General features: G+C 40.3%; 1 long non-coding RNA gene across 1 annotated transcript; it reads right to left on the reverse strand.

Annotated features, from left to right (window-relative positions):
• Positions 1–1,181: 1,181 nt before the first annotated feature.
• On the reverse strand, positions 1,182–3,757 carry LOC143316089 (uncharacterized). Its single transcript, XR_013076241.1, has 6 exons — positions 3,549–3,757; positions 2,252–2,343; positions 2,053–2,104; positions 1,859–1,926; positions 1,687–1,776; positions 1,182–1,586 (listed from the first exon to the last, which is right to left on the reverse strand). It is a non-coding gene; the product is annotated as an uncharacterized LOC143316089 (long non-coding RNA).
• Between the last annotated feature and the right edge of the window lie 5,226 nt (positions 3,758–8,983).

Genomic DNA, 8,983 nt, shown 5'->3' on the forward strand with positions numbered 1-8,983 from the left:
GGGAAGAATGACAGCGTGGCTTAAATACCCTCCTGATGACTCTCATTGGCGAGGTGTGCAGATAGGCAGGTATGGGGCGTGGCTGAAGAGCTGCAGCACAGGTAAGTGCGATGCTGGACTGTGACAGCTAACCCTTGTTAAGAATTAGTGATTAATATTCAGTTTATTGAAAATGCTAAAAGTTGACTGGCTTTGTGACAATGCAATGATTAGAAGGATTAGTCATTTTCACTTTATTTTTGTAATTGCATCTTACCTTCATCTCATGACCATCGGCTGCTTGTCATTTGTGAAGATATTTCCTGGAGGCTGTATTTATACTCTCAACCAGCTCATTTCTCATTGGACCATTGGCAACCAATCACAAATGTGATTGGCATGTGCTCGTTTTGGAAATATTTAAGTATAAGAGATTGAAATTTTGGAATACCGATCCTCATTTTTAACATTGATTGCTGTAATTAACAATTAATACTTATTTGCATACTGTATTATTGGGATTATTTGGGATAAGACTTTGTTTTTTTAGTGAATATAATAGTCTAAAAAGTACTAAAAAAAATTCTTTATTATTTTTATTATTAAGTGGAAGAGAATGCAAACTTGGAATACCAAATCTAATTAACATTGCTGGAATCAAAAATTAATACTCACTTTCATACTGAAAACATATTAACATAAAACAAGTATTCTTAAGCCTGGGACTCACTGCCTGTGTGAGCAGTGCGTGTTCGTGGCGTTACCTCTACTGCTGCGGCTCGCACGCGTGTGGCGTTCACACATGCAGTGCGTCTGCTGCGCCGCTGCTGCGTGGCTCTGCCTGCCAGTCCTGTCTTTGTACATTGAGTTTGCCTTTGATAATCATCAAAAATAATAGAATAAATAAAAGCCTTGTTAACAAATGAAGGGATTCTGTTTAATCTTGATGGTATTATGTCAATATGAATAAAAACACATCATTTTCAGGCTATTTTGCAGATACACACACACGTCTCGCAGAAAAAAATAGGCGAGACTCTCTAAATCTCTAGATGAGATGCAGAACGCACACGCACTGCACACGCAGGCAGTGTGTCCCGGGCATTAAATATAACAACCTTTTTCTTGAAATGAGAGATTCAGTCTTTTGAATCAAGACTATAATTATCACATTCTTGGGATTGGTGAGTCAGGCTTTTGATTTGCTTATTCTTCCCATTTTGTGTCATTTGTTACCTTAATACTTCAAAATATCTATACAGGACTTTACCTAATTAAGCATGACAATTAGTGGGTTTGAACAATAACATTTATTTCACTGCAGCATCAACATGATAAAGAGAAATAATGCGAGAACAAAAGTCAGGATGGCCACTATCGCCAAAGTAGTCATAAGACAGATCTCCATCTTGTCAGGTTTACAGCAGCATGACAAAAAGAAAACATCAATCAGTCATTCAGGCCATCCTTACTAACAATCTAGAGTCATGGACATTGCTAAGTATAACACATATCCCTGCCTTCACAACAACAGCAGCTGCTGCTTGTGTTTGCGCCACCCTGTTGTTTTCACCAGGATAAGGAGGAGGGCCCACGTCATCAAGGGGCTGGAGTAGAATATAGAATTTTTTATTGTCAAATTACACAATGAGTTTAAAATACAGCACACATAACAAGAAAATTAAGAACTTAGGATGATGGTCTTACATGGTAATGAGGAACTTCTGTCAGATGCCAGTCAGCGATCTGGATAAGGACCCTCTCACCTCTAAATGCTGCCATTTTGAATTTTAGTTTCTTTTAAAAAAACACAACATTACATACATTACATTACAGAGCTGTTACATACCGAGCATTTAGACAGGTTGCTTGTCCTTACAAGGTTCCTGGTACTTCAGCATTCCTTTATTCGTCCCGTGGGGGTAAATTCCAGTACTTAGTAGGCTCCTTAAAATAAAAAAATGCCACACATTTAAACTGGCAATAGATACGTGTCTTCTGTTTAATACTCTTGTTTTACTCACATTTCTTTCAGAATTTTCAGAGTACTTTTAAAAGAAGAGAGATACTTACTGGTGAGCCTAGTTCCTCTCGGGTTTCCTCTTTAATTGGAACTCTGTGAAGACTAAGCAAGCAAGCAAGCAAAGTTTATTTATATAGCACTTTTCACAGACAGGGAGTTAGGACTGTGTGCAGTCTTAACAGTGACCTGAGGGGGAACCGGTGACGAAGAGAGAGGAGTTACTGATTCAGGTGTGAGAGAGGGGCTTACCTTATACAGTCAATCACGTAAGGTAGCAGATAGAGCGGCGTGTTGTCGCTAACTTAGGGCTACCCAGCCTATTTAGATGGACTCCGTCGGGCCTGAAAAGAGAGAAGCGGTTCCAGAATAGATTAAAGTTGTCAATGAAGCCTAGCGTGAGAATTCTGCTGAAACGCTCTGCTCCAGGGGCCACAGTTGGGATCGGACTGGATATAAAAATAGATTTATGTGACAAAATAGTGTAATCAATCACAGAATAATTAATCTCCTCCAGGTGATTTTTTTTTTTATTTAAACTTCTTTGTCCTTCAAATAGTGCAGGAACAGGTAAATGAGAAAGGAAACTATCACAGTCACAGACACTGTGACAAAAGCAACAGTGAGACAAATCTCCATCTTGCCCATTTCACAGCAGCTCTAAAAACAGAAAACATCAATCGGTCATTATAGCCGTTCTTACTCAATATCTATAGCAGGGGTCACTAACAGGCGGACCGCGGTCCGAGTCCGGACCCAGACACCGTCCTATACGGACCCGGACCTATATCCAGTAAATTATTAAGGGACTTCAAATTTTGACGGGACACTTATATTTTAACCGGCGCAACTTTTCTAGTCTTTACGGCACCGGTTTAGCGGCTCAGGAAACGCACAAACCAATTGCATGCGAGTTAAGCCATCCCACGTGATGCTACCCAGCCAGTCGCATCTCTGCATTGCGGACGATAAACATAGCAACTCTGACTGCAGTCAGATGAGGAGTGAGAAGCGAACGGAGAAACGATAGAAAATTAGAAAGTTAGAAAGAACAACAAAAAGTGTGGAGAGTGGGAAAAGAGGGAAAGAAAGAGAAACTGTGTAACTGTTCAGCTGTTATTTTCAAATTCGTTGAGACTGTTAAGATGTGAAAGTTAACAAAGAAAAAGGAATATTCAAGCTGTTGCTTCACTTTTGCTTTTTCTAAAATTAAACACTTTCTTTTATAATGCACAATTTTTCAAAAAACATTTTATTTTCTCTATTTCATTTTTAAATTCAAATCTGCCTGGTTTAATGTTAAGTGACAATAAATACTGTCGAAATGTTTTTGAATTGTACTTTCTTTATTTGATCAGATGTTGATTACATGCAGATGTTGATACAACTACTAGGCTACTTCAGTATATATATCACACATATCATAACGTTATGACATTATGATGTTCCGGACCTTTGCTTTAGGAAATTTTCTCTAACCGGACCTCTTTGAATTTTAGTTGAATACCCCTGATCTATAGTCATGTACAGTGTTAAGCATAAAACATACCCCCGTCTTTACAACCAAAACAGAAGCTTGTGATTGCTGCACCAGATTTTCCTCACCAGGGTAGGGAGGAGATGGCACATCGGTCTAGAAAAAAATGTAAAAGTTTCAAATTACTAGGGCTGTGACAATGAATGTATTAATGATTGCAATTAATTTGAAATTTTGAACACATTAAACAAAAAAAAAAAAAGGAGTTGGAAAATATATGAGTCCAAAATAGAAGCTTATATTTCAATTTTGACCTTAATTGATACATTTAGTTGTTTTAAAAGCTTTTAATTATGCTTTAATCAATTCCAAACTGTTCAACAATACAATAGCAAGAAAAACAAAAGAATATTTAATACAAGGTCAAATTCGATTTTTTCAAATTTAATTTTTTTTTTTGGCTGATCTCTCTATAATTAAAATTGAACACTCACTATTGCCCTCTGCGTAGAAGAACACGCAGCGATGTGCATTGCGTCCATGGAGCTCAGCACTGCCACCATTAATAAATAACAGCTACATTATCAAATAAATAAGTTTAAATTTCCATTTAATACATTAAAATGTATTATTAGGGTTATATACTATTTATTTTTATTTAAAAAGCCAAAAACATTGGGTATTTATGGGGTTAAAATAGAGAAAGCAGAAAAAAACAAAAGTGAAACTTAAGGAAGTGGGAGGGGATAAATAGAGGTGCTCCAGCAGAGCCCTCTCATTTCAGCTCTGACTTTGGAAGAGACAACATCTCTCAGTTACTGCCAATTGCCATACATTCATTTACGTGTGCCACCTGAAGAAGCCGGACCATTTTGTTTTCAGGGAGTTTTTTGGATTGGTTTTTGTAATTTAAACTTTCTTGATTTTTATTTCATTTTAATTCTACTTTGATCAATAAATACTTTAAAAAAAAAAAGTTTAAATTTTAAAAATTAAAACCATTGTATTTTATTTTCATTCTTTTTCATTTGAATAGTGAATAATTTAAAAATACAGTTAACAATTTAAATTTAGATACAATTCATTTCATTTTGATTCTTTTATATATTAAAAAACACACTTTGAGATGAGCTACGGAGCTCAGAATGAGTGGACGGAGGTCCAGTACAGGAGGTGGCAACGCCTCCCCCCAAAACTATGTTTATGAAACACGGTCCTGGGGTCAACGGGGGTTGGGACCCCAGGGGATGGCCCTTGCCTTTCCGGTCCCCCGTGAGGGGGCACCGGTTCGTAACCCCCTTTCCTTACCCTGACCCTACCCTATCCTAACCCCAACCCCCTCCTAGTCCCTAACCTCAACCTTCCCCCTCCCCATACCTAACCCCCCCCCCCCCCCCCCCCATTCCCCTCTCCCCTTCCTATATTGAGAAAAAAAAAAAAAAAATCACAAAATACATTGGGAAGAAAAAACATCTTATTACTTCACATACCACATAAATACATAAATAATTTGATTCTTTCATGATTTCATAATGACAATTTCATAATATGCACACATAGTATTAAAAAAACAATTCACTGAAAATTTCACATTTTTCATCTATTTCATCTATTAATATACACATAAGGGCTTTAAAAACACATTGGAAAAAGTGAAAATGAAACTTACCTGAACAGCCTATAAATACAGCCAGTCTGCAAGCACTGTAGCTTTCACATGCTCACCTTTTCTTTTGTTTTCGTTTGTGCCTTAGCCTGAAGAAGACCCGGTAGGGTTGAAACGTCGTGCGAGGGCACATTTCTATTGATAAATGATAATAATTTAACATTAAAAATTTGATTTTATTTTTCATTCATCATTTTTTTTCATCTTTTTCTAAAAACAATTGTTTTCATTTCTATAGTTAAAAGTTAAAAAAAAAAAACACATTAAAAACATATAGACCCACACAATAAAAAACAGTCATGAGTCACAATCAGGACTCTGATGGATTTTGCCAGACCGCGCACATGTTTTGATGGCCATCAGGGCCATTCTTGGGATCGTGGGGGTGCAGTTTACTGGAGGAAGGACCGTGCACCTCCGCTCCCCTGTTACTCTGGGGGTGGGATTCAGTTTCCACACCCTAACCCTTTTTGTTTTCGTTTTGTTTTTTGTGCAGGATTGTGCATTGCACCTGCATTGCATTGCAGAAATAAGGGCTGTACATGAAGGATTGTGCATGCAGGATTGTGCAATGCAATGCAGGACTGTGCATGCAGAATTGTGCATGCAGGATTGTACACATTCCTGCAGAAATAAGGGTTGTGCATTGCATGTGCATTGACATCTGACAGCTGTACCCATGATGCATGATTCATGCACTGAAGATGTAGATCAGATCAGATACCGTCGTAGTTCTGATCATAAATGATGCCAACTAGCGATCCGGCGGCGTTATTCCCATGACCCGCCGGGCAACGTCCAGGAAATGCTGCATGATGACGAGGAGTTTGTGAAAGAGAGAAAAAGAAGTAGTGAACCCTTTTTTGGAACAAGCGTTCTGACAGAACCGAGCAATCTATTTGAAGCAGTGAAGCACGCTCGCTCAGCTGTTGCACCACTGCCGCCATAAATGAACACTTCTGTTTTATGTGCATGCAGATCAGACGAAACGACCCGCTGAATTTAAGCATATTACTAAGTGGGGGGAAAAGAAACTAACCAGGATTCCTTCAGTAGCGGCGAGCAAACAGGGAAGACCACAGAAAAAACAAAGTAGCTGTCTTTTACCTGGTGGGCAGTGTTCACAGTTTGCTTTGGAAACACTCTTATCTGACACGTGAAACGTGTGAAAGCAAGAGGGAAGCAGTCCTATGCCCACTACAGCCTGTGCAGGAGAGATAGAGCTTGTTTATTTTTCCACACAAGAGGCTCTAAATGAAAATTTCAATGTTTCTTTCTTTGAAGTGGAATCAGAAGAAACGTCGCCATCCTCATGTTTTAACACTGATAAACACAGTTTCTACTCATCACGTCTGATCAGAAGAAAGGTCGCCGTTAGGTGCAAGGATGGATTTCACCATAAAACCATCTGTTTTCTGAACCAATAGTGGTTGACAAACATAAAGTTCGCCACTCTCTCCTCTGCATGAGTCTCTTCCCGCTGGCTTCGCCCTGCCCAGGCATAGTTTAGACGTCATCTTTTGGGTACAGTACTTATAGGGTGTCCTGTCTCCTGTGAAAGGACTCAGGCCCCCGAGCAACACCGGGCAAAGGCAGTCTTCCGTACGCCACATTTCCCACGTCCGCCGGTCGGACGGGGATTCGGCGCTGGGCTCCTCCCTCTTCGCTCACTGCTTCTAAAACACCCTGATCTACCAATGCAATGCAGGTACGTTTCTGCACTTTTGGGGAAGTCAAAATTGATGACTACATTCACTGCCTGGATGTCAATTCCCTGAGTGAATAAGTCTGTGCAGACCAGGTTCCTGCACAATCCATTCCTCAAGTCGTGGAACACGCGGTTCCTGTGCTCCTGCATCATTTTGCATGAATGTAGAAGCATTCCCAGTTACAGATCTGATTTGCTGACCTCCCTTACGCCACCTTGATCTAAGATGCCAGAGGCTGTTGAGTAGCCCAGTTGGGTGATTTTGTTGGCCAAAAGCTCAACCCTCTGGGTGGAGTTACAGAAGATGCTGGACTGATTGATGATGGATGGTCGTCCGCCAGCGGGACCTTGTCCTCTTCCACCGAGCGCGGGGCTTCGGGAGGGACACACTTGGAGCGGTTGGGTGGAACATGCCAAACTGCCGACGCGGTCAGCCCGGAGAGTTTGACGTCCACCGGCAAAAACAAAAAGCAATGAGCTTCTTATTCGCTGTCACTTCTCTCTCCTCTTTGTGGGAGTCTCTTCCCGCTGGCCCGCCTAGTCAGCCAGGTTAGCTGAATCAACCCTAGCGATCAATGAGTAAAAAGCAATGAGTTTCTTATTCGCTGTCACTCCTCTCTCCTCTTTGCAGGAGTCTCTTCCCGCTGGCCCGCCTAGTCAGCCAGGTTAGCTGAATCAACCCTAGCGATCAATGAGTAAAAAGCAATGAGTTTCTTATTCGCTGTCACTCCTCTCTCCTCTTTGCAGGAGTCTCTTCCCGCTGGCCCGCCTAGTCAGCCAGATTAGCTGAATCAACCCTAGCGATCAATGAGTGAAAAGCAATGAGCTTCTTACTCGCTGTCACTCCTCTCTCCTCTTTGCAGGAGTCTCTTCCCGCTGGCCCGCCTAGCCAGCCAGATCAGCCTGAAACAATGAAGGCTACAAGGCTGAGAGCCCTGCCTGAGATTAAAATCTGAGCACTGTATTTGATACAGTAGATCACACTATTCTTTTAAGTAGACTCAGATGCCTGGTTGGCCTCTCTGGCACTGTTCTTAAGTGGTTCACTTCCTATCTCACAGAGAGAAAATTCCTGGTAAATTTGGATACACGCTCCTCGAGAATACATGAAATAGAATGTGGTGTGCCCCAAGGATCAATTTTAGGCCCAATTCTTTTTAATTTCTATATGTTCCCACTTGGCAGTGTCATCAGGAGACATGGTTTTAATTGTCACAGCTGTGCTGATGATACACAGCTGTATATTTCCATATCTCTTGATGACACAGGGCCACTTGATGCCCCTTTTAACTGTATTTTAGACATCAAATCCTGGATGGCAGAAAACTTCCTACAGCTCAACCAGAACAGAACTGAAGTTTTAATCATCGGTCCTGAGGCCCAGAGAGTGAAACTTTTACCAAAACTGCAAACATTGTCTTAAAATCCACCCAATCATGTAAAAAATCTGGGAGTAATTTTTAACTCTGAGCTCAATTTTATTCCGCACATTAAATATGTTACAAAAACAGGATTTTATCATTTAAAGAATAGAGTCTGCCCGTTTCTCTCTCAGGCAAACACAGAGATGCTGATGCATGCTTATTGCAATGCCCTGCCTTCTGGTCTTCCTAAAAGAAACATCACAAGTTTACAACTTCTACAGAACTCAGCTGCACGTGTGCTTACGAGGACCAGAAGGCAGGCGCATATTACACCGGTTTTAGAATCACTGCATTGGCTGTGTGTGTGTGTGTGTGTGTCTTATTGCTGCACCTATTCCTTTAACCAATCCAGTATTTTATGATTCCATTTACAATTTATTAAATTATTTAGAATTATATTTTTTCAACAACAAACAGTCATTTTAATGTTCTCTCTCTAAAAACTTCTGGGGATAAAATAATTTAACAAAACTAAAGCCGAGGAAAATGGTTTTAATTCAGTTATATTACATCCTTACTGCCCCACCTGCGCCGTGGACCACTCTTAAAACTAAGATAACGGTCCCACCCTGTGTCTTATCGGCCATTTTATTCTACTTATCTAATTTCTATTATTCTTTTAGAAACACCCTTTAAGGTTTTCTCTGGGAGGACCCCTTCTTAACCATCTTGGGATTTTAAACGGCTCTTTCAATGAAACTGTTCTCCT

Source organism: Chaetodon auriga, chromosome 23 (genome assembly GCF_051107435.1).
Source record: "Chaetodon auriga isolate fChaAug3 chromosome 23, fChaAug3.hap1, whole genome shotgun sequence".
In the NCBI taxonomy this organism is placed as follows: domain Eukaryota; kingdom Metazoa; phylum Chordata; class Actinopteri; order Chaetodontiformes; family Chaetodontidae; genus Chaetodon; species Chaetodon auriga.